The sequence below is a fragment of the Cydia amplana genome, chromosome 16, assembly GCF_948474715.1.
Source record: "Cydia amplana chromosome 16, ilCydAmpl1.1, whole genome shotgun sequence".
NCBI classification, from domain to species: domain Eukaryota; kingdom Metazoa; phylum Arthropoda; class Insecta; order Lepidoptera; family Tortricidae; genus Cydia; species Cydia amplana.
The window spans coordinates 1-13,487 of NC_086084.1; the positions used below are offsets into that span (position 1 = coordinate 1).

Consider the following 13,487-nt stretch of genomic DNA (forward strand, 5'->3'; position numbering starts at 1 on the left):
TTGATTGCACAAAGTGAGCTCTAAATCGAAAACGTCATATACCGTCCCCTTAAGTTCAAATCGCCAACGCCAGTGAGTGACAAAAAGATCTACAAAATACAACCTTGTTAAAATGCTAATAAGTTTTAATTTCGAACGGGCTTTCCAACCAAAAGACTATCTCAATGTGCTCAGTAAGAATCCTATTTATTATTTGGAGTTTATCTGTAAAAATTTAAATTAAGAATTCCGTTCTTCACTGTCGTTGTATTTTGTTTTTTCACAATAAAGCACATAGAGTTAGTAAGGCTTATAGTATAGAGATATATAGCTTACCATCAGGCGGCCCGTATGCTTGTTTACCACCTATGTGGTATAAATAAAAGAGATAACAATGTCATCTAATACCTTTGAACGAGCAATTCTTGTATATTTATATATTTCGGGGATCTCGGAAACGGCTCTAACGATTTTGATGAAATTTGCTATATGGGGGTTTTCGGGGGTGAAGTATCGATCTAGCTAGGTTTCATCTCCGGAAAAACGCGCATTTTTGAGTTTTTTTATGTTTTCCGAGCAAATCTCGGTCTCCCAGAGACCGAGATTTGCTCGTCAACCTATTAATGCGGTTTATATTGCATTAGAAGTACCTACATTATAAAAACTGAATTACAAAAACTCGTACTGAATTCAGTATCAATTGAACGTAGTTTAGCGAAAAGGATTCGTCCATAAAATGTCATTTAAATTAATTTTGCTTACACTCTCTTTAGCTTAGACGAACTCTGCATTTTTAACAGTTCTATATAATATTTAAGTCTATGTATATATGGTATGGAACTAGAAACAAAATCAAAATAAATTCTAAATTTAATTCAAATTGAAGCATACCGTGTCGGCGCGATGGCTTTATAACCTTTTATTATTACATATTTATTATGTAAGGATGGTAGCAAACAAGAGTACGGTCCGCCGTCGCCTACTGGCAGCTTGTAACTCAAAGCACGCGCACTGCTAGTCAAGATATATGTGCCGATCGACTTTGTATACATACATACATACATGGTATGTACACATTGAATGAAATAGTGCGCGGACAATGTTACAGTAACAAGTGTACTAGTTCCGTAGGTTCCTCATAAACGGATAATTGAAAGATATCGGCATATCTGAAATAGCATATTAGCTAAATAATTTTATAAGGTCATTATAGATAAGTGTTACTGCGGGGTAATTGTTGCTGGTCTCCACCTTAATTCACTTGCCTTTAGTGCCAAATGTATGAACTTGCAATAGTTAAGCACTAAATCAATGTGTAAACAGGCCCAAAAGTGAAGGTCAGCCATAATTTCCCCGCAGCCACACTTAGCCGTATTGACCTTGTTATCAAGTTTCTATCGAGCGTATGCTCGAATGTGTATGTATAGAATACCGAGCTATAATGGTGAACCGTAATAGTATACTTAAGGCTTATCGAGTCTGAGCGCTTCGATGTAACGTTGCACTGTAGTTTTGCCATTTTAACTCCTATAATTCCTACTAGCGACCTGCCCCGGCTTTGCACGGATTAACAAATTATACATAAACATACCTCTTGAATTACTCTATCTATTAAAAAAAAACGCATTAAAATCCGTTGCGTAGTTTAAAAGATCTAAGCATACATACAGACAGACAGACAGCGGGAAGCGATTTTGTTTTATACTACATATGTAGCGATAAATTATCTTCTAGATTGTTGTCGGATACAATGGCTCGCTTTTCGTATATATACTTGCTTGAGTTTCATAGGATACTTTCCCAAAATACAAATTACCATCGTAACCCGCGATGTACTTTTAATGCAGGCTATGCAAATAATAATCTCTTAACGACACGGTAAATTAAACGTAGAAATAAAACTATTAAAACGGATTATATAGCGTATATTGAATTTATTTACTTTTGTCTATCTTGATGTAGTATAAATTCAATATATGCGATATAATCCATTTTAATAGTTTTATTTCATGAGTAACTATCGCGGTAACCGAAGACAATATTAAACGTAGAAGCTAAAAAACCGGCCAAGAGCATGGTCATGCTCAGTGTATCAAAAAATGTGTATCTAAAAACAGGCAAACAATCTCTGTAAAACTACACACCTACACTAAATGCCACGAGTATGACTCGGGCTTGGCGAAATTTTTTTTCTCAGAGATATTCTAAACTTTAATTTGAACTTCTAATGTCATAAGAAAATCGATTTCGATATTATTATGAAGAAATAATAACATTTCTATGACAGTAGCGATTATTTCCCGAAAATCGAATTTTACTGGAAGCAATATTTCCATTCGCAAAATTTACCATTTTATTCTTTCTCACTAGCTTCCTTTCCCGGAAGCATTTTAACCAATTCGCATATTTTCCTATTATAATTATATTTCAATAGTTTAATTTCCTGATACGTTTTCAAACCATTTGAATAGTTTGTATAATTCTTATTATCTGTAGTAATGTAAATCAATTTTGTACCATTTGGAGTTGAAACTCTAGGTCCATGGGGTCCCAGCGCGCATAAGTTGTTCGCAGAAATCGCGAAGCGTCTGGTTGACGTAACTGGTGACCGAAGAGCTGGCGGCTACCTCGCACAACGTATCAGCATTGCGATACAGCGAGGAAATGTCGCCAGCATCCTTGGTACAATGCCTCAAGGGCCTATTTTAGATTTAAGCTAGTTTTTAATTTATTTTAGTAATACACTGTATAAATCTTGTTTCTAAAAAAAAAAAAATATTGTTCAATAAAATATGTTGGTTCTGTACGCATAAAGTGTAATGGCATAATCGACTGCATACAAAGACCACGAGGACGGTATTATCGCTTATATATACTATACTAACCTCGGGGTGCCTAGCCACAAACTTGTTGAATGTTGGTGAACTGTCGACAGATTGGTCAAACATTGACATTGGTCCGCACGCTCGGCGCCGCTCGCAGTATTCAAACTTGACTGTACAAATTAAAGTACTTTTTAAATTTAAAAAATATGGCGGATGGTCGTCCGTAATGCGGGCGCGATACGGCACGGGCCCGACGCGCATCCGGCTCGTAAAACGGAATTATTAATGATCTCCCGGCCGTCCTCGGTCCCCGCCCGGCTTATGGTAATAAGCATTACGGATAAAACTTTTTAAGTACTGCATACGAGTAAATTTTGTTCGTAAGAATAGGTGGATAAAGCTGGTAAGTCGCAAAGCCGTCTATAGTCTATAGGGCCGGTATTGTTGCGCCGACAAGGCTAGATTAGTATGAACGAGCATTTTATATTTCACCTAAAAGTTTCTTCAAAACTAAACCTGTTGTAGAGCATGCTCTCGTCGCTTGCTGGTTGTCTTTCCTCTTGTTGGTGTTTATAAGCCGACTTGGCGTGAACGAGTAACAAAAACGGCTTATAGTTTGCAGTAAAAGCACAAGAAAGAACGCTCGAGCAGTTCTATGTGTATTAGAGCTGCTTTATCCCCCTTTAGCAAACGCGAGCAACAGCACAGCGCACCATGGCGCGAAGTAATTGCTTGTTGTTTCTTATGGGTGAATTTTAATAGGGTTTCCGTACGGAACGAATGGATCTGCGTTCGTTTCAAACCCATTTCCCGACGAAATGGTCGGATTTTACAGGTAACATCACTTTCCTTTACCGGCTTTACCCGAGCACCTTTTTATTATACCAGTTTCTCAACATTAATTCTTTGTTTACAGTCGTATCTAGCATTGAGGGATTATTATGGGAAAAGGGTTTGCCGAGATTTGAATATTATGGGAAATGGACCAAACGGCAGGCATTTCAGGCACAAAATATTTTATGCAAACGACCTTGTTGTAGCAGCGATATACAAGTGAGATAGCCTTTTTCTCTAGATGCCTTTAATATTGTACCTTTCATAATAATACCTACTCTTAAAGCGATAAATTGAGTTAGTAGGTACCGGTTTATTCAAAACTATACTCAGTGCGTGGCATTTAGTTCCTCACGTCGTGGTAATAGGGGCAATCTTCCCGTGTCCGGTTTTTTAATAATTAATTATAACAAAATAAAACGGTGGGCAAGTTTATAGGCTGTTCTTGGGCCGGCGGCAACTCTCAACTTATTTACGAGTCGTATTAAGTACCTAATTAGATCTGGGTCATTCGTTTAATTAAAGAAAAATAGGGAGAGTATAAAGATAAAGGGAATTGAAAAGCAAATAATACTGGTAATTAGGCTCTGTTAGGTTCGTTATAGGGAAACAAACAATACAAACCGCCGGAATACAATTAGCAGCCAATTAGCTGAGCCAACTCGCCCGCGGCGCGGCGCGGCGTCCTACACCGTGCACCGGCGCGGCGCCGGCTACACACCGCCCCACTGCACGGTCACACGTCACACTATCAATGTCGAGAGGAAATCAGCCCACGTCCGTCTATTGCACACTCCACACGCCAAACACAGCGTTGAACACTTGAACAGTTTCACGAAACGACATCAGTCAGTGCAACACACAACAAGTAGCACACAGACAGCGTCACATATACAGATGTGTGTAATGAATAAGCAGAGAGAATCATGCAGCCATGTTGAGTTGTAAACACGTAACGTAGGTGTAGGTACTAGATGGTACTGGGTAGGTACGTATAGTAAATGCGTATATAACCTGCCATAACGATGTCTACGGTGTTACGGATCACTTTACCAACGGAGCCAATGACGAGGGATTGACGGTCAATAGTTGTATTGTATTGTATGACTACTTTTATGACTGTCTCTATATTTTTGAAGTGAAAACTTCTTTAGCGGCGCTGTGCACTTTTTGAGGTGGGGGAAAAATGTTAAACTCGAGACAGCGTAAGACGATCACGTGACCGTAAGACGGACACGTGACCTGATCGAAAAACTGTTACATGTAATGTCATAGAGTTTTTAGGGTTCCGTAGCCAAATGGCAAAAAACGGAACCCTTATGGATTCGTCATGTCTGTCTGTCTGTCCGTCCGTCCGTATGTCACAGCCACTTTTTTCCGAAACTATAAGAACTATACTGTTGAAACTTGGTAAGTAGATGTATTCTGTGAAGCGTGAACCGCATTACGTTTTTCACACAAAAATAGAAAAAAAAAACAATAAATTTTGGGGGTTCCCCATACTTAGAACTGAAAGTCAAAAAATTTTTTTTCATCAAACCCATACGTGTGGGGTATCTATAGATAGGTGTTCAAAAATGATATTGAGGTTTCTAATATCATTTGTTTCTAAACTGAATAGTTTGCGCGAGAGACACTTCCAAAGTGGTAAAATGCGTCCTCCCCTGTAACTTCTAAAGAGAATGATAAAACTAAAAAAAAAATTATGATGTAAGTACATTACCATGCAAACTTCCACCGAAAATTAGTTTAAACGAGATCTAGTAAGTAGTTTTTTTTAATACGTCATAAATCCCCTAAATATGGAACCCTTCATGGGCGAGTCCGACTTGCACTTGCCTGCTTTTTTTAATAGGTAGCTTAAACAATCTAGGTCCGTCACCGTTAACGCAAGCTCCTGATGACGCTCCTGATGACGCTACTCGGTACGGAGTGAAACATGTCGAGTGTTTTCGATTAAATACGTGATTTAATAGTTTACTTATTTTGGATATTACCAGAACAAATGTTCAAATTGAATTGGTGGTCGCTGCGTGTCCGCGCGTTCATTAGGAACCTTCGCGTGTGTCCAGGCCCGCTCCCGCTCCCGCTTCCGCCTCCGCCTCTGCGCCCGCCCTCCGACGCACGTCTCAATCAGCCGGTGGGCAATTACAAACAAATGCTTTTTTATGTTTTTGTAATTCGATAATGGGACAATTACGACTAACGACCCGCCCGGCCCCGCTCGCGCTGGTTTAAGTGCTGCCATTACGGAAACTACTACTCTGCAGCCAGGGCTGAACAAATATAGAATTTACCCGTTTCTATGTCGTCTATATGTAGTTCGTGTTTTTAAAATTAGATAAAACCCCACTGAACTTGTATAATATGTCGGCGGCCGATCGGAGAATCCGCCAGATCCTAAAGTTCCCTTGAGGATACAACTAAACGGAGTAGCCATTGACAGGCTTTCCCCTCTGTCGAAAATAGGCGGCCAACGGTCATACACAATGTATGGACTGACGTTTATCTGACATGGCTATTTTTACGTTACGCATACATTTGACGTTCCCCTCCCCCGCAAAAATCGGCAGACTGTTTTGTACAGAAAATTACAGACATGGCGTGATGGCGTCTCCGTTTGATTATATCCTCCAAGTAAAGTTTCTGATGTGTAATGTTTTGACGGTCCTCACATTAAGCCAATAGATACGTAGGATAGGTAGGTAACTAGGTTGCTTCAGACGCCCGAAGGTCAAACTGTCCAGAAATAGGCTCCGTCGACTCAGGAAACGAGACAATGATTTTCACGTTTCAAGATATGCTTAGGATCGGCCGCCGACATAAATATACCTACACAAGTGGATCCAAATCTGGGGGCACGGCAGTGCCCCCGCCAAGTCGAGCGCGAAGCAAACACTGCCGTACCATCCTTTACTGGACCCATTTCGCCGCATTTTCAGGCCCCTATTTGAGAACCTCTGGATAAGACCAAAACGCAGAAATTTTCGTCATCCAGTAAGCTATAATCACATACTTAAAATCCAAAATTTCAAGTCTGTAGGTCATTTAGTTCCGAAGTTAAGCGAAAAACCTAAAAATATTGCAATATCAGTCACGTTTTAAAGATATAAGAACTGCATAAGTAAGTTTGTAATCCCATATAAATATATGATATTACAAAGTTACTGTTGCAGTATCAATAAGATATCTTTAATTTGTAATACAGTTTTAAAACCCCCTGGCACTGATTAAAATAACCGACTTGGTTTCACATTACATCTCAAAACATTTTTGTAGTAAAAGGGTTGCGAGACTTGCACCTTTTTACATGTAATGTTTTTGATGGGATCAAACTTTATGCGGTTAAATTAGAAGTTGGTAAATAAATTAATTATAATCTTGTCCTGTTGTATAGTGCACAGTTCATTGTAAATAAGGCGGGATTTCAGCAGTGTGCGGCACAAGCACATTCAGTACAAAAATGCTTGTGCCGAACACTGCCGCACAAGAACAAGTGTAGGTATATTTATAGTATTTTATGCAACCGTTGTTTAAGAGAGGTAAAAAAGGCGAGTGGCGTGAGTAACAATTTGAGGCGAAGCCGAAAATTGTTAATAAAGACGCCACGAGTATTTTTGACTCAGTTAAACAACGTTGCATACAATAATTTTTCTACGACCAAGCACTTACTTTGAAATAAAATTGTAAATTTAACAAATATTTTTAATTCAAGAAGTAGCAAAAATGGAGGGTACGGGCGGGAAAAGAATGAATGAATGAATGAATGAAATTAAAAAAAAAAACCATGTCTATGGTTCACTTATTCAGTTTTTAGTCAGAGATGACATTTAAAATAAGGTTGGCAACACTTTCATTCAATATTTTTTAAGTGGTCATTACACGAAGTATCGTAAAATCGCCAAAAAGATACTGCGTGTACGCACAAATTCTTTTTTGGGGCATAGACTAAAGACTTGTCTTGACAACTATAAGGTAGGGTTTTAAATGTGTGTGCACGACCCTTTAAATTAAATGACAAATAAAAGTACGGGAGTAGAAAAAATATATTATCGAACCATCGACATTAAGTACCTATGAATGTAAATATTTACTCAGATATTAGGTAACTTGTAGCTAAGCATAAAATTATATCTCACAATGGATAAGTTGTTTGGACGTGTCGTGGCGGGCGGCGCGGCGAACGGTGGCAGTGGCGGCCGTCTATCGCTTCGGGCGTCGCTTATCGCCGCGCCGGTTAATGCTGCGGCAGCGGCTGCTGCAACCTTTGATTCAGGAGGGGTGTATTATAGATGACGCTCAGTTTGGTTTTCGTCCTGGTCTCTCAACGGATTCAGCCATAATGAGCCTAAAGCACACGGTCAACTACTACACTACAAGAGAAACATCAGTATATGCATGTTTTCTCGACCTTAGTAAGGCTTTCGACTTGGTAAATTATGATTTACTGTGGAGTAAACTAAGGAACACTACAGTTCCTACAGAGGTCACCAATCTGTTGAGATACTGGTACGAAAACCAAACGAACTACGTAAAATGGGGCGAAACGACTTCTAACGAGTATAGGTTAGAATGCGGTGTTCGCCAGGGGGGAATAACCTCTCCGGACCTTTTCAACCTCTACGTGAATGACCTGATTGTGGGGTTGAGGAGCACCAGAGTCGGATGTCACGTAGGTGGCATCTGCGTTAATAGTTTGAGCTATGCGGATGACATGGTGCTCCTCAGCCCCTCGGCTGAGGGCCTCAGGAGGTTGCTTCAGTTCTGTGAGAAATATGCGATTTCTCACGGAATGAAGTATAATTGCGATAAAACTGAATACCTTATATTTAGGGCAGGAAAGGGTCCGGAGAGGATACTTGATGTATTTTTAAACGGGTTACCTGTTCGAAGGGTGCAGCAGTTTAAATACCTCGGACATATACTAACCGAAAACCTGAAGGACGACAAAGACATCGAGCGTGAAAGAAGAGCCCTATCAGTGAGGTGCAACATGCTCGCGCGCAAGTTTGGCAGATGCTCCGACGAGGTCAAAGTGACGCTTTTTAGAGCATACTGTCAAAGCTTCTACACAGGGCAACTTTGGACCAACTTCACCAGGAAAGCAATTAACACCCTAAGGGTTCAATATAACGATGCCTTCAGAATCCTGATGAAGTTGCCAAGGTGGTGTAGTGCATCGAGTATGTTTGCGGAGGCTCGTGTCCCCGATTTCTTTGCCGTAATTCGGTCTAGAGTGGCGTCCTTTTGGAGTAGGCTGCGCAGCTCTGAGAACTGTATCCTTGCCATGATTAGTGAGGATTTGCACAATCCAATTTGTAGGTTTTGGCTGTCTCTGCACCAAGATGCGAACCGGAAGTAGTTTTAAGTTCTATTCTAAATTGTAATTTTACTTTTTACATTTTTTGTCTTTTTACAGGTAATTTTTTTTATTGTTGTATTTCGCTTTGTGTGTTTTTATATGGGTGCTTGCCTGAAATAAAATCAATTATTATTATTATTAATCTTCGCTGACACTTTAGGAAGCTAGGGCACTGTCAGACATTTTATAATGGTGTCGAGACGCGAGATATTTCATCATGTAGTATCATTTTGTCATTGAATTAAGGGAAGTGCTAATAGTTGTTTTACAAGGGGGCAAAGTTATTGTTTCACCGCTCGTGCTAATATTGATACCCGAGCAAGCGATCGAAAGATTCCAAATTTGAACCACGGGCGTAGCGAGGGGTTCGAAAAGTGAAATCTTGATAGCCGTGGGGGTTTCAAGGCACGAGGGTTAAACAAATTTTGCCGCCGAGTGAAACCCAACATTTTTCACCACATCCACGCAAGGAAAATACTAGCTGTAAAATATCAAACAAATCTATTCAAAATTATTGTTATTCAATACTAGCTTTTGCCCGCGACTTCGTCTGCGTGGAATTAGTAATTTAGGTAGCTATTACTTTATCCAATCTGCGTTTTATTGATAAACATACAAACTTTGACCCCCCTTTTTCACCCCCTTAAATGGCAATTTCTTGAATTAAAACTACCCTTTGTCCTTCCCCGGGACTCAAACTATCTGTCTGTACCAAATTTCAACTAAATCGTGCACCAGCACCGGTGCTACACCGCCCGGCCAAGACAGTTCCTATCGACAAAGTTTGTTATGCAGTTGTTGTTAAGTCCCCATACAAAATTCCACCCCTTTAAGGGATGATTTCTAGGATAAAAACTATCCTGTGTCCTTCCTCGGGACTCAAACAATCTCTCTACCAAATTTCATCTAAATCGGTTCAGCGGTTTAAGCGTGAAGAGGTAACAGACAGACAGACAGACTTCCTTTTATAATATTATATGGATAGTATGGATTTATCATTCAAAATCATCATTCAATTCAATCAATTCTACCGCAAACATAAGAAAACAACAATTTGCATTTGATTACTTTGTTTCACAAGTGGATAAAATGCAACTTTCTTATCAGTTTTTGAACAATCAAGAGAGCCTTTACCAGCTGGTGTGGTGAAAAACAGTTCTCTAAAGTTTTTTTTTATTATTATAAATGGGCTTACTCTTGGCCACCATGGGCAGCCGAGGTGAAGACGTGGCCTACGATGGAGCGAGCCTGCCCAGAAGGTGCCTGTTCACCCTTGATTTGAAGGGTGCCGGGTTATATGAGCTCGGAAATATAGACGCCGGCAAGGAACTCCATTCCTTGATGATCAATCAAGGTTTATAATTACGAGTAGGTATTATTATGAACTCTAATTAATGATTGCAGCTGGAATTGGGTACTTATACCTAGAGGTCCCTTTAAGAACATCATTCAGCATTGGAATTTTTATAAAATTTTGATGTCTCGTTATAAAAGAGTTCTACTCTACTACTATTCTACAATAGTATTGCTCATACCGGAATTAGGTAAATAAAGTAAGAGCGATAAATGTGATGTCTTAGTTTAAGCCTTCTGTGTATAATAATTCAACGTGCGGACAGAAATATAGGTGGCACCGCCGCTGCCATATGGCGTGGCATCTAGTAGCTCGTCCTCAATAAAGAATGCAGTTGGCTCGTGCACGCCTCCGAGATTCTTCGCTGGCACTCTCCGCGCATAACTCTCCGCTTACTGCCCTCTGGTGTCGTGCTCTCATTTCATTTAGGTTATTTTTTGTGGATACTTACAAATTAGGGCAGAAGATTTGGGGTGGGATTTTAGCCCATTTCTTCTCGTCTACGAGAAAATGTTTGCGCAGCGCAGTGAACGTCAAAAATCAGTTTAGTTACTTTTGCACCAAAATTCATATTGAAAAAATTTCAAATTTAATATCGCGACACGTTTGAAATAAATATAACCAAGATCCAATTCAATAGACTGAATATAGGTATCCGATTAGGAGCTACGATGCTGCGACGATCACATACATATACACATTTGAACCGTATTACAACCCTTTCTTTGTGACTAATCGGCGATTAAAATGTGTGCAGCACATAATATATGCTATTGGTTCTCTTCTGTCACATAAGATAAGAAATAACATCTTAAAAACATTGCATGTAGTGTATGTTTGTCCTCGGCGCGGCGACGGCACGTGTACTCGCTGTCCCTGCTAATCTCATCACAACTCACATAAAATCAACTACATTTCCCGAAATCAAAACTATTACGGTGGTGCGGGAAGAGGGGGTAGCGGGTGACAAGGGGGGGGGGGGGTACAAGCTGGCACACGTGTGAACTTTACACGAACAATGACTAACTGGGATTCATATTGGTTTCCAACATGCCAATGGAAATATGACATAGCCATTTTCTACTTGAATAATGAAAGCAATTTTGCAAAACTAAAACAAAGAGGGAATTAATGAGCAAATGTGGATAACGATGTCCGCTCCCCGGCTGGTGTAATTAACCTAATGTGTAAAAGTGGAATTCTATGTGAAATATGCATAGAATAAAAGTGTAGGTATATGCACAGACAAGAGTTTGCTGAGGACAGATAAAGACTATCTTCGTGCTGATGTTGGGGCGAGAAAAGCGAAGTCTAAAGCCCTTGCTACACGGTCGCCGACAAGCCTTCTAACCGTCTGTCCTTGGTCTGACCTTGGTCAGTTTTGGTCAAATTTTGTTGGAAACAACTGTCTACACGGTCCGTCCAGACCAAGGCCACGCGGTCTGAGGGGCTTGTCGGCGACCGTGTAGCAAGGGCTTAATGCTCAACTCGGCGTCTCTTTCATGATTTTTGTTCCAAATGTTTTGTAAGGTACTATTGGCCTATATTCAATCAAATCTGACGGAAATGTAGATATGTAGTTCAGACTGCTCTTGTGGCTAGGTAGATGGGGGAAATTATTTATTTTTAAATATTGCCAGTACTGCAAATATTTATTTAAATAAGACGCGGTACAAAATTACAAATGCAAAATATCTTGACTAAGTCAAATAACCAGGCCACACGTTTAATGCTACGCTTTCGCAATCAGAATGTCAATGTAAATAATTACCTATTCAATATTTCAAAACCTTACACTGAAACATATACTTAGGTAGGTAAGTAATTATTTACGTTCAATTTAAATCAAATATGTAACTCGATTGGTAGTCACTGCAAGAAGGCTCGGATGAATTACCCTCACGTAGTGGTTCATTTCATAGTCCAATATCCCTCGGTGCGACCTTGATGTGCGCTGTAGGTACTGTACTGTGATCGCGCGAGGCGAGGAATGGCCGACATGCCCGTATTAGGCGCGTGCCGGAGTTATCTCCGCGACGTGTGCTGAGCGGCGACTCAGCCATTCGTCTATTGGAGAACATCCGGCTGTGAACTTATCTCGCGAATGTTCACGGGCGAGAAGTAGGCCGCAGCGAGAGGTGACGTGCAAATATACTGTTTATACATACATATTATTATGTGGCACTAAAAGATCATTCGAACCAGGACGCTTGAAAACTATACATATAATATAATGGTATGGATCGAGAGTGCATACTTATAATGTAGAAATAATCATTTATTTCGAGTAACTTTTACAGACTCATAGATATTGTTAGTATGTACTTATAACTATGTTAGTGTTTGCATAGTGATAGTCGATAAAAATGGAACCGTGCTGAGCCCGCAGGTGTTACTAAATGAGGCTGCTTACTAGTTTACTGTAAATAAACATGGTGACAATCGATAAAAATGCGACCGTACTACCGCCGCTGATTCTATTAACAAAACGTGACTAAACGAAGAGATATTTCGCGGTATTCGGAAAACAAGATCCGTTCTAGAGAAGAGAACGATACGATATGTACTAGATACCAACTAGTTTAGATTTCAGCTAGATATCTTTTGCAGCCAATGTCACTTTTACGTTAAATTATCGTTTTAAGATCGTTTCAAAATCGTTTTGAGATCTAAAAATACATAACGAGACGTTTTAGACATTGTGAAAATCGTTCAAGAGTATCTCCAGAATCGCGGAAATGTCAAAGGGTATAGCCGGGTAAGCATGGCCAAACTGCCCTTAGCGAAAAAAACAATTTCCTTTTACTGGATTATTAACCTATGTATATGTAGTGCTTTCACCAAATATTAAGCCTCAAATGCTTCAGATTTAAAAAAAAAATGCAAAAAAAGAAAAATTATTTTTATTTTATTACAGCCAAAGTACTAATCCGATTTCTTTGTAATTTGGGTATGTTGTATATACAATTAAGGTCGCTTTCTGAAAAAATTAATATTGAATTATCTCTTAAAATAATAGTAAAAAATTTAGATGAAAATTTTCAGAAAAATAAAAAAAATACATGCGAGATAGCGACAGTTATCAAATTTACATATTTCATGTAGAATTTAATAATGTTTAACATATATTTTT

At 39.5% G+C, this 13,487-nt stretch overlaps 1 long non-coding RNA gene across 1 annotated transcript in view; it reads left to right on the forward strand.

The window, feature by feature from the left end:
- The first annotated feature begins 4,920 nt into the window (after positions 1-4,920).
- The window catches only part of LOC134655448 (uncharacterized), a 63,866-nt gene continuing 55,299 nt past the window's right edge, over positions 4,921-13,487 (forward strand). Inside the window, exon 1 of the long non-coding RNA XR_010097432.1 lies at positions 4,921-5,207. This is a non-coding gene — a long non-coding RNA (uncharacterized LOC134655448). The remainder of the gene's footprint in view (positions 5,208-13,487) is intronic.